Below are 13,536 nucleotides of genomic sequence, written 5' to 3'. Positions count from 1 at the left end.
AGGTATTGTCTAAGAGCTGCTTTTGTGCTACTGTGGCAGATGGAATAGTTGCAGCAGAGTCTATGTGGACCACAAAACTTAAAAGAATTCTATCTCACTCTTTATGAGAAACCATTTTCCAATATCTGAATTAAGTCAAAGAGTTACACTTATGATCTGAGCAGCATTTTAGAAAAATTGAGCCCTGTAACAGAATGCCTCTTAGATGCCTGTATCCTAAGTCACTTCAGTCATGTCCGACTCTTTGCAACCCTATGAACTGTAGCTTTACAGGCTCTTTTGTCCATGGGATTCTCCAGGCAAGAATACTGGAGTGAGTTGGCATGCCCTCCTCCAAGGGATCTTCCAACACAGAGATTGAACCCATGTCTCTTGCGACTCCTGCATTGCCGGCAGTTTCTTTACTGAAGAGCCATGGGTGACACCCCCTATGGCTTTTACATCCCTTCCTTAAACAATTTCCATTTGGGAAGTACTTTTATAACTCCAACAGGAATATGGTTCAGTTCAGTTCAGTTCAGTTCAGTCTCTCAGTCGTGTCCGATTCTTTGAGACCCCATGAATTGCAGCACACCAGGCTTCCCTGTCCATCACCAACTCCTGGAGTTCACTCAAACTCATGTCCATCGATTCAGTGATGCCATCCAGCCATCTCATTCTCTGTCATCCCCTTCTCCTCCTGCCTCCAATCCCTCCCAGCATCAGAGTCTTTTCCAATGAGTCAACTCTTCACATGATGTGGCCAAGTACTGGAGTTTCAGCTTTAGCATTATTCCTTCCAAAGAACACCCAGGACTGATCTCCTTTAGAATGGACTGGTTGGATCTCCTTGCAATCCAAGGGACACTCAAGAGTCTTATCCAACACCACAGTTCAAAAGCATCAGTTCTTCGGTGCTCAGCTTTCTTCACAGTCCAACTCTCACATCCATACATGACCACTGGAAAAACCATAGCCTTGACTAGGTGGACCTTTGTTGGCAAAGTCAAGTCTCTGCTTTTGAATATGCTATCTAGGTTGGTCATAACTTTCAATTATCATCAAAAAAATGCCTTGGTGAATTGAACAGTTATATTTTTTTCAAAAGAAAAATTGAAAGATACTTTTATATACAATTTATAGAATATAAAGCACTACCCTAGATCCTATTTAAAATTAAAGCCAGAAAAAAATAAGGTGAATGCCCTCAAGGATACCCTTAAGAAACTTGAAAGAACAGGAGAGCTGCACTGAAGACCTAAAATAAGAGGTCTGCTCTGCATCCTCCATTTAAGTGAGTGCCCTTCCTCTGTGCTCCTTTATGACCTCTTCTTGCATTATCACACTATATCACAAAAATATGTTCACCTATCTCCCCAAGTGGAATGTGAACTCCCTGAGGATTGGAGTGAATGACTGATTTCTGTGCCCCATTCTGTGTAGCACAGTAATGAGTTCTCAGTAAAAATTTGTGGAAAGCAAGGATAAAATGACTTATGGATAAATGGCTATGTCAAATAAACATTGCTATTCTGCATGATTATACCAGTGACTGGTTGGTTATAAGATACTGAAGTAGGTTGACTTGGAGAGGTGAAAACATGTGTTTTGTGGAGATCAACAACTTCTTACTGATGATTCTATGAACACTCATGTTGGTGTTAGCTGTTTTTGTTATTTAACAGAGGAATTTCCTGGTGTGCCAGCACAGTTTGTCTTTTGGCCCAGGATTGTCCTAAACATTTCTACTATTTAACACACAAAATGTACTGAACTAAACAATAACAACAATTTATATCAATTGAGGTTTTATCAAAGTACCTGAAAGTGGAGACAGAGTGAAATTGAATTTAATCAAGAGCAGATTGGATTCTTTATTCAGGTATCATTGCCTGCCTGATCCAGCAATTGTCTACAAAAGCAAATTCTAATGTATTGGTCTCTCTACAGATGATTGTGAACTCTTGGGCATTGATTTTTCCACTATTATTTGGTAAAAATTATGAGTCTTTGAAGGGGCTTCCCAGGTGGCGCTAGTGGTAAAGAAGCCGCCTGCCAATGCAGGAGATAATAAGAGATGCATTTTCCATCCCTGGTTTGGGAGGATCCCCTGAAGAAGGGCAAGGCAACCCACTGTAGTATTCTTGCCTGAAGAATCCCATGGACAGAGGAACATGAAAGCTTACAGTCCATAGGGTCTCAAAGAGTCAGACACGATTGAAGTGACTTAGCACACACACACACATGCATGAGTAACTGAACAAGACATGAAGGTGGCTATGGAAAGAGAGAGTTCCTTTAAATGTACAGAAGGTACACTGATTTACTGCATGAAAATATCAGTGCCATGACTTAACTCTTCTTAACACTAGTTATGAATAAGCAAAACTTTGGGGAGCTATTTTGTTTCAGTAATATTTTTTATCCATTATTTAACCGCTCCTGAGGATGGATCCCACCCTAAGCTCTGAAAATAACTAGAACAATGTAGTCTTCTGAAACCAATTTATACAAACAAGATATCAAGTCAATCTTGTTGAGGTTTCTGAAAATAATTTGTACAAGGTATCAAGTCAGTCTTGTTGAGGTTCCATTCTATCTTTATATTATTAGTTGTAGTATCAGAGTCCTTTGGTTGAGATTAATTTCCAATCAATTCTTGGTTTCAGTAACTGGGAGGTACTTAATACCTAACTCCTGCTCTGGTTCCCTCTTTAATATCCCCTCTCTTTAAATAATCAGTAACTGCTTTGTTTCTCCTAGTCTTCTTGGGACCTCCATCACAGTCTTAAATTCTGTGCTAGAATTCTGCTAGAATCTTCCAGCTCTGTTCTCATTTCCTTATTATTCTATTTTTTAACATTTTCTTATGGTTTTATCTAACAATGATAAAGGACCCAGCCTCTTAAAAAAAGAAGGCTGACAAAATTTAATGGATAAAGAAGTGTTCTCACTTTAGAGAATCATAGACTCAAGTATTAACAAGGGGCCTTAAATGACCTCTAAACCTATCCTGTCGTCACCCCCTTCTACCTAGGACCATGCCTGGTCTATAAAACTGAATAGCTTCAAGATTCCATTGACTATATTTATCAAGTGACCTAGGAGCTTAGTGAAGAATCCTCTCATTACCATCACCCAATAAGCTGGTTTGTTCATTATATTACCTGGTTGTGAAACTGACGTCACTCAGTCGTGTCCTACTCTTTGCGACCACATGGACTGTAGCCTACCAGGCTCCTACATCCATGGAATTTTCCAGGCAAGAGTACTGGAGTGGGTTGCCATTTCCTTCTCCAGGGGATCTTCCCGACCCAGGGATCGAACCCAGGTCTCCCGCATTGTAGGCAGATTCTTTACCATCTGAGCCACCAGGGAGGTCCTGGTGGTAATTATCTTTAAATATTTCACTATCAATGATATGGCATATGTGTATGGACAAGTTAAATTTAACTAACACTCTCAGGTCAGTTCACTCAGTTGTGTCCGACTCTTTGCAACCCCATGAATCGCAGCATGCCAGGCCTCCCTGTCCATCACCATCTCCCGGACTTCACTCAAATTCATCTCCATCCAGTCGGTAATGCCATCCAGCCATCTCATCCTCTGTCGTCCCCTTCTCCTCCTGCCACCAATCCCTCCCAGCATCAGAGTCTTTTCCAATGAGTCAACTCTTAGCATGAGGTGGCCAAAGTCCTGGAGTTTCAGCTTTAGCATCACTCCTTCCAAAGAACACCCAGGGCTGATGTCCTATAGAATGGACTGGTTGGATCTCCTTGCAGTTCAAAGGACCCTCAGGAGTCTTCTCCAACACTATAGTCCAAAAGCATCAATTCTTTGGCACTCAGCTTTCTTCATAGTCCAACTCTCACATCCGCACATGACCACTGGAAAAACCATAGCCTTGACTAAACGGACCTTTGTTGGCAAAGTAATGTCTCTGCTTTTGAATATGCTATCTAGGTTGGTCAGAACTTTTCTTCCAAGGAGTATGCTTCTTTTAATTTCATGGCTGTGGTCACCATCTGCAGTGATTTTGGAGCCCAGAAAAATAAAGTCTGACACTGTTTCCACTGTTTCCCCATCTATTTCCCATGAAGTGATGGGACCAGAAGCCATGATCTTCATTTTCTGAATGTTGAGCTTCAAGCCAACTTTTCACTCTCCACATTCACTTTCCTCTAGAGGCTTTTTAGTTCCTCTTCACTTTCTGCCATAAGGGTGGTGTCATCTGCATATCTGAGGTGATTGATATTTCTCCCAGCAATCTTGGTTCCAGCTTGTGCTTCTTCCAGCCCAGTGTTTCTCATTATGTACTCTGCATATAAGTTAAATAAGCAGGGTGACAATATACAGCCTTGATGTACTCCTTTTCCTATTTGGAACCAGTCTGTTGTTCCATGTCCAGTTCTAACTGTTGCTTTCTGACCTGCATATAGCTTTCTCAAGAGGTAGATCAGATGGCCTGGTATTCCCATCTCTTTCAGAATTTTCCACAGTTTCTTGTGATCCACACAGTCAAAGGCTTTGGCATAGTCAATAAAGCAGAAACAGATGTTTTTCTGGAACTCTCTTCCTTTTTCCATTATCCAGCAGATGTTGGCAATTTGACCTCTGGTTCCTCTGCCTTTTCTAAAACCAGCTTGAACATCAGGAAGTTCACGGTTCACATATTGCTGAAGCCTGGCTTGGAGAATTTTGAGCATTACTTTACTAGTGTGTGAGATGAGTGCAGTTGTGCGGTAGTTTGAGCATTCTTTGGCATTGCCTTTCTTTGGGATTGGAATGAAAACTGACCTTTTCCAGTCCTGTGGCCACTGCTGAATTTTCCAAATTTGCTGGCATATTGAGTGCAGCACTTTCAGAGCATGATCTTTCAGGATTTGAAATAGCTCAACTTGAATTCTGTCACCTCCACTAGCTTTGTTCGTAGTGATGCTTCCTAAGGCCCACTTGACTTCACATTCCAGGATGTCTGGCTCTAGGTCAGTGATCACACCATCTTGATTATCTTGGTCATGAAGATCTTTTTCGTACAGTTCTTCTGTGTATTCTTGCCGCCTCTTCTTAATATCATCTGCTTCTGTTAGGTCTATACCATTTCTGTCTTTTACCAAACCCATGTTTGCATGAAATGTTCCCCTGGTATCTCTAATTTTTGAACAGATCTCTAGTCTTTCCCATTCTGTTGTTTTCCTCTATTTCTTTGCATTGATCACTGAAGAAGGCTTTCTTATCTCTTCTTGCTATTCTTTGGAACTCTGCATTCAGATGCTTATATCTTTCCTTTTCTCCTTCACTTTTTGCTTCTCTTCTTTTCACAGCTATTTGTAAGGCCTCCCCAGACAGCCATTTTGCTTTTTTGCATTTCTTTTCCATGGGGATAGTCTTGATCCCTGTCTCCTGTACAATGTCACGAACTTCAGTCCATAGTTCATCAGGCACTCTATCTATCAGATCTAATCCCTTAAATCTGTTTCTCACTTCCACTGTACAGTCATAAGGGATTTGATTTAGGTCATACCTGAATGGTCTAGTGGTCTTCCCTACTTTCTTCAACTTAAGTCTGAGTTTGGCAATAAGGAGCTCATGATCTGAGCCACAGTCAGCTCCCGGTCTTGTTTTTGCTGACTGTATAGAGCTTCTCCATCTTTGGCTGCAAAGAATATAATCAGTCTGATTTCGGTGTTGACCATCTGGTGATGTCCATGTATAGAGTCTTCTCTTGTGTTGTTGGAAGAAAGTGTTTGCTATGACCCAGTGCGTTCTCTTGGAAAAACTCTATTAGCCTTTGCCCTGCTTCATTCCGTATTCCAAGGCCAAATTTGCCTGTTACTCCAGGTGTTTCTTGACTTCCTACTTTTGCATTCCAGTCCCCTATAATGAAAAGGACATCTTTTTTGGATGTTAGTTCTAAAAGGTCTTGTAGGTCTTCATAGAACCATTCAACTTCAGCTTCTGCAGCGTTACTGGTTGGGGCATAGACTTGGATTACTGTGATATTGAATGGTTTGCCTTGGAAATGAACAGAGATCATTGTCATTTTTGAGATTGAATCCAAGTACTGCATTTCAGACTCTTCTGTTGACCATTATGGCTACTCCATTTCTTCTAAGGGATTCTTGTCCACAGTAGTAGATATAATGGTCATCTGAGTTAAATTCACCCATTCCAGGCCATTTTAGTTCACTGATTCCTAGAATGTCAAACTAACTAACACTCTAGAGGGAGTTAATTGGCCTAAGAAATGTCTCAATATGAATCAAACCCTTTGGGTTAATTAATTTGCATAAGCCTTATAAAAAATAACTTTTGTTGATGATAGCAATGGGATTTGAGCTGTATCAAAAGGTAAGAGGGGTTTAAGAGGCTTATGCCCTTGCATGAATAAGACACAGGAAGGCCATGCTCAGTACCAGCAAATGCCCATGGCCCAGCATGCCATGTCTAAGGCCTTTGACCAGGAGACATCTTCTCACTGGATCTACTTATGAAGACTGCAGATCCTGCCATTAGAACTTCTTATGTGCCATTCAGATAGCATTTTTCATAGATGATGCTGGTCTGTGAAGCGGAGAGCTAAAGAGTGAATCTCTTAACTGAGCTAAAGAAGTTCTGTGACTATGTCTGCTTATTAATAATAAGAATATCTTCTGTTGGGCAGACTTTGGCTTAAGATTTGCTTTCATTGTGGCTTAACATCCGATGGAAAATTTATACGACAGGAGCTGCCTCTAACCAGGGGTAGTTACTGATGTTTATCAAAATAACCTGACTTTATTAAAGATGAAATTGTTTTTGACATGCCTAAGCAATTTGGAACTGTTCACAGGAACAGTAGAGCTTGAAGATAAAAAATACAAGGAGTGAGCAGCTGGTATTTAAGAAAATGTTGCCAGGGCTTTAAACTTGGCATAGTGCTAAAGGATGAAGAAGGCAATGGCACCCCACTCCAATACTCTTGCCTGGAAAATCCCATGGACGCAGGAGCCTGGGGGGCTGCAGTCCATGGGGTCGCTAAGAGTCGGACATGACTGAGCAACTTCAGTTTCACTCTTCACTTTCATGCATTGGAGAAGGAAATGGCAACCCACTCCAGTGTTCTTGTCTTGAGAATCCCAGGGACGGGGGGAGCCTGGTGGGCTGCCGTCTATGGGGTCGCACAGAGTCGGACACGACTGCAGCAACTTAGCAGCAGCAGCAGCAGCAATACTAAAGGAAGCAACAGTGACACAAGTTAGCTGGAGTGGGTACAGAAAGCTTACTCACATCTGAGCCTAAGCTCTTGAACTTGTATAAGGCCTCCCTGGGAAAAGGAATTCATACTATAGGTAGGAGAGCTTGGGCGGAGAAGACAATTGCAACCCACTCCAGTAATCTTGCCTGGCAAATCCTATGGACAGAGGAGCCTGGTGGGTTGCCATCCATGGGGTCACTAAGAGTCAGACACGACTGAGCGATTTCACTTTCACTTTTCACTTTCATGCTTTGAAGAAGGAAATGGCAACCCACTCCAGTGTTCTTGCCTGAAGAATCCCAGGGATGGGGAAACCTGGTGGGCTGCCATCTCTGGGGTTGCACAGTGTCAGGCGTGACAGAAGTGACTTAGCAGCAGCAGCAGGAGAGCTTGGGAAAGAAAAAGTGCTTTATTTCTAGAACACGTATTGAAAATATGGAAAGCAACTCTTGAATATGCTTGTTGGTACTGTACTGTATTGTGTTTAGTCTCTCAGTCATGTCTGACTCTTTGGGGCCCCATGGACTGTAGCCTGCCAGGTTTTTCTGTCCATGGGAATTCTTCAGGTAAGAATACTGGAGTGGGTTGCCATGCCCTCCTCTAGGCAATCTTCCCAACCCAGGGATTGAACTCAGGTCTCTTGCATTGCAGGCAGATTCTTTACCATCTGAGCCACCAGGGAAGCCCATGAACACAGGAGTGGGTAACCTATCCCTTCTGCAGGGGATCTTCCCGACCCAGGTATCAAACAAGGGTCTCCTGCATTACAGGTGGATTCTTTACCAGCTGAGCTACCACGGAAGACCATACTTGTTGGTATACAAGTCAAAGACAGAGATATTTTAAGTCTTAGCATTCATCCCCAGAAAAAGCTCACCATGGCACATGGCATCATGAGTAGTACGGGAACTGAAATAGTACAGATTTACAGCCATGGCTCAGAGTTCAAGAGGAAGATGAAAAGTTAGCAAGTCTAAGCTACTAGCCAAAAAAGTCATTAGATTCTATTAGATTCTCTACTTTCAGGAGGACATGATTAATGAGTTAATAACCAGGGTTGGGAAGGCTAAAACATTGTAAGAATAGGAAACCAAGCACAGCGTTGTACAATCTGACCCTGGGAAGTCTGCATTGCCCCTACTCACAGACCAATATTTTCATCAGAGTCTATTTGGAGAAAATTAATGTCCAGTCTCCTCTTTTCTGTCACTCTCCATCTTCTCTTTTTGAAACCCTCAGGCTGAAACCCTGCCTGCAATAACCTGGGTACCAGGGAAGAGGAGCTACTATGACTGACTTTATATTCATTAGTCAATTACCTAAGAATTCTATCATATTTGACATGGTAGAAGTAAAGAGTTTATAAGGGCTTCTGCAGTGGTAAAGAATCCACCTGCCAATGCAGGAGACACTAAGAGATGTGGGTTCGATCCCTGAGTCAGGAAGATCCCCTCGAGTAGGAAATGCAACCCACTCCAGTATTCTTGCCTGGAAAATCCAATGGACAGAGGATCCTGATGGGCTACAGTTCACAAAAGAGTTGGACACAACTGAACACACATTCTAAGAGCTTATAAAGTCTTTTTTCAACTTAAAACAAGTAGTAATAGTCATGTCTTAAAAATTTGGTTAAAGATGTAATTTTAATTCACTTATTAGTCATTCAAATTTAAAAAATAATGTAAGTTCATACTTAGTCCATGTAGTACATGGGCTCTGCATAAGTTCAGATATATGGCTGTATAGTCCAAGATATTTCCATTTATTGGCTAATTAAAATAAGCAGTTAATTTATAATGTTATCAGCTATCTTTGTAAAGCACTGTTCTTACTGAATTTGCCAAATCTTCAATTAACTTCATGAAGAGCAATGTAGCAACCAGTGTTAAAAGAAAGTTAGAAAGAGACAGAGATTCTTAATTCATTTTGGCTGCAGTAATGCAGCCAAGTTCTCCATTTTTAGTAAAACTTAATAATAACTCACATTTATCAAACCTCTGCACTGTACATGACACTATTCAGAGAACTTCAGATAGACCATCTCACCAGTTTTTCATAACAGCCTGTTCAGATATTAGCTCTGCTTCAAAGATTAGGAGAATCAGGTTCAACCTGGCTAAGTTATTCTTTCAAGGTGACAGGACCACCCAGAGTTGCGTCATGATTTCCATAAGCCCTAAGCATTTTTGCCTTTGTGGGCCCTGTCTTCAATAAAAGGATAAAATGAAATATAAATGATAGTAATAAGTTAAAAAGGAATATTTGTTAATTTCATACATAAAAAGACAATTATCCAGGCTGAATTCAGTATTACATTTTCATTATTCTAATATTAAATTGCTTTTGCTTTTTCTGTTTTTAAGAGTTTAAAATTAAAATAGACACCACATCTACTGTGCCTAAAAAGTAAGTTGGCCCTACAGATCCAAGATTCATACTCAGATCTATGGAGTAAGTTAGAAAAGTGCACTTGTACTTTTCCTCCTCATATTGATCACTATTAAATCACCAACCTTACCTTCTTTTCCATTTCTTCCAAACTTTAAAAAAAATGTGTATTAATGCAACAACCTTAGGGTAAATTGTAGCATTGCATTTTTTTTGCTTCCAAGATATGATATTCCAAAATTAGATCGGGAATGTAAAAAGAAAATTGCCACAGCATTTGTAATGTTGAAAAGTAAAAGGAAATGTTTTTTTCATAATCATTTGAACTCTTAAAGCCATAAAGAACAAAGATGCCTAACCTATGTTTATCATTCATTTCTGTGTTATTGAACCAAAACCGCCTGCAGGTGCATGTGGCTATTTAAAGGGAATTGTAAATCGCTTTCTTATCTTACTAATGTAGTAGGGTTGTATAAATAGTTGCACATGGCAGATAATTAATATGCCAACACATTATTGTGCTTACGAGCATCTGGATATCAACTACTTGGCAAAGCAGCCAAAAGAAGTTATTGCTAACAAACTACTACCGAGTCATTTGCAAAATGCTGAGTGGTGAATATTCAAGTGACAAAAGGAAGATTTAAGCTAAATATGGAGATTCAAAGAAAAAGTATGTTTTGCAATCAAGATATAATGTACTTAATATTTCTTGGGACCTATTCTGTTTTCCTTTTAATACTTCCTTATGGAATAAGAAGAGAACAATGCATACATAGAAATACACATATTATATAAACTGCACTTTTTCTACTTTACAGAAAAGGATTACAAAACATTGGAAATATTTATTCCTAGAAAAGAACACATATACACACATATGCAATGCTAAGTCACTTTAGTCGTGTCCGACTCTGTGTGACCCCAATGACGGCAGCCCACCAGGCTCCCCCATCCTTGGGATTCTCCAGGCAAGAACACTGGAGTGGGTTGCCATTTTCTTCTCCAATGCATGAAAGTGAAAAGTGAAAGTGAAGTCGCTCAGTCGTGTCTGACTCTTAGCGACCCCATGGACTGCAGCCTATCAGGCTCCTCCGTCCATGGGATTTTCCAGGCACATATACATATGTTTATTATACCATATTCTTTAAAATTTTAAATAAATTATAGGATACATTGGCATTCTTTTACTTGTCAGGCAGACTGAAATCTGTCTGCCACAGAGAAGGCTAAATTGCCTAAAGCCTTATAAACTGTGGCCATTTTTCTCTATTATATCCCACCTTGGAGGTAGATAGACCTCCTATTTGATGCTCACTGCAACATCCAGGCTATTCTGTTTCCTACTGTTCAAAAAAACCCAGCTTCTTTGAAGTTACTGTCTTCAGTATGCAGCCTCTTATACCCTCTTCCTGCTAATATTTCCTCCCTTTCATTCCTTTTTTCTAGTACCTCAATTCCCATCATTCCAGAGATATGGAAGACCTAGTGACCCAGAAAGCAAATAGGAAGTAAAGAGCCTCTTGATGAAGGTGAAAGAGGAGAGTCAAAAAGCTGGCTTAAAACTCAACATTCAGAAAACTGAGATCATGGCATTCAGTCCCACACTTCACGGCAAATAGATGGGGAAACAACGGAAACAGTGACAGACTGTTTTCTTGGACTCCAAAAATCACTGTGGATGGTGACTGCAGCCGTGAAATTAAAAGATACTTGCTCCTTGGAAGAAAAGCTATAACAAACCTAGGCACCGTATTAAAAACCAGAGACATCATTTTGCCAACAAAGGTCTGTATAGTTAAAGCTATGTTTTTTCCAGTAGTCATGTATGGAAGTGAAAGTTAGACCACAAAGAAGGCTGAGTGCCAAAAAACTGATGCTTTTGAACTATGCTGGACAGCAAGGAAATCAAACCAGTCAATCCTAAAGAAAATCAACCCTGAATATTCATTGGAAGTACTGATGCTCAAGCTGAAGCTCCAATACTTTGGAAACCTGATGCGAAGAACTGACTCCTTGGAAAAACCCTGATGCTGGCAATGACAGGAGGAGAAGGGGGCAATAGAGGATGAGATACTTGGATGGCATTATTGACTCAATGGACATGGGTTTGAGAAAACTCTGGGAGATTGTGAAGGACAGGGAAGCCTGTCACATTGCAGTCCATGGGGTCACAAAGAGTCTGACATGACTGAGCAACTGAAGAAAGCAGCAAATTTACCCTCGAACCATTTCGATGACTACACTTTTTAAAAACTTACTTATTTTTAATTGAAGGATAATTGTTTTTCAATATTGGTTTGATTTCTGCCATACAGCAACACAAATTAGCCATTGGGGTCACACAGAGCTGGACACGACTGAAGCGACTTAGCAGCAGCAGCAGCATACATATGTCACCTTCCTCTTGAACCTCCCTCCCATCTCCCACCCTTTGCTACCCGCCTAGGTTGTTACAGAGCCTCAGTTTGAGTTGCCTGAGTCCTACAGCAAATTTCCATTGTCTATCTATTTTATGTATTGTAGTATATATGCTTCCATGCTACTCTCCATTCATCTCACCCTCTCCTTCCTCTCCCCGGCTCTTGTCCATATGTCTATCCTCTATGACTGCATCTCCATTGCTGCCCTGTAAATAGCTTCATCAGTACATTCTTTCTAGATTCCATATACATGCATTAATATATATTTGTTTTTCTCTTTCTGACTTACTTCACTCTACATGATACACTCTAAGTTCATCTGCCTCATTGGAACTGACTCAAATGCATTTATTTTTATGGCTGAGTAGTATTCCATTGTATATAGGTACCACAACATCTTTATCCATTCATCTGTCAATGGTCATTGACCACACTCTTGACTTTTCTTACCTCACTCAGATCCCAAAATGTATCTTTGTATCCATTGCCCTACCTAGATCCCTTCACTTACCCTTCTCTTATTTTGTTGAACTAATTTGGAAAAAAAAAAAACCAATCCTGTTTGAATGCAGCTCTCAATATATTTTGTGCTGGCAACTGAGCAGTTTCACACGCCTGGAGAGAAACACAAAATGTCATGCCCAAAACCCTCAAGTGTACTCTGTTTCAGGGCAATTTCACTATATTTCTTTAGATAACTTTCATCTTTCATTCTACTCCATGATATTTCATACCCTCTTGTCTCTCCTCGGACACTCACAACCACTGTCTGCCTCAATCTCTGCTGTTATGTTGCTTTTCAGAGAAAATAGAAACAAAAAGATAAGAGGGAGCTTTTACATGCTCCCATCTTCCACCTGTACACTGGCCTCTGTTCCATCCTCAAGGACGCAACTTCAGTTAGTTACCCCAAGCACTGCAGAGTGTGAATATTTGCCTAAATACAGGCTTATTCCCATTAGACAATCATACTATAACATACTTCATTAAAAATAAGCAGACAATAACCCAAATCCTTCTCTCTCTCTCTTCTTCTCGAATACAGAAGGGAATTTTTCTCTAGTCTACTATGTACTTGATGTTTAGTGGCTAAGTCAAATCCAACTCTTTTGCGACCCCATGGACTATAGCCTGCCAGGCTCCTCTGCCCATGGGACTCTCCAGGCCAGCATACGAGAATGATTGCCATTTCCTCCTCCAGGGGATCTTCTAGACCCAAAGATCAAACCTGTGTCTCCTGCATTGGCAAGCAGGTGCTTTACTTTTGAGCCACCTGGGAAGCCCATATTCTCCTATAGCTGGTGCCTAATCAGTTTGCTTCTCTTTTAGCAATCAGTTCAGTTCAATTCAGTCACTCAGTCATGTCCGACTCTTTGTGACCCCGTGGACTGCAGCACACCAGGACTCCCTGTCCATCACCAACTTTCAGAGTTTACTCAAACTCATGTTCATTGAGTCAGTGATGCCATCCAGCCATCTCATCTTCTGTCATCCCCTTCTCCTCCCACC

This window comes from Bubalus bubalis, chromosome 7 (genome assembly GCF_019923935.1).
Source record: "Bubalus bubalis isolate 160015118507 breed Murrah chromosome 7, NDDB_SH_1, whole genome shotgun sequence".
Taxonomy (NCBI): domain Eukaryota; kingdom Metazoa; phylum Chordata; class Mammalia; order Artiodactyla; family Bovidae; genus Bubalus; species Bubalus bubalis.
This window is presented reverse-complemented; position numbering follows the sequence as displayed.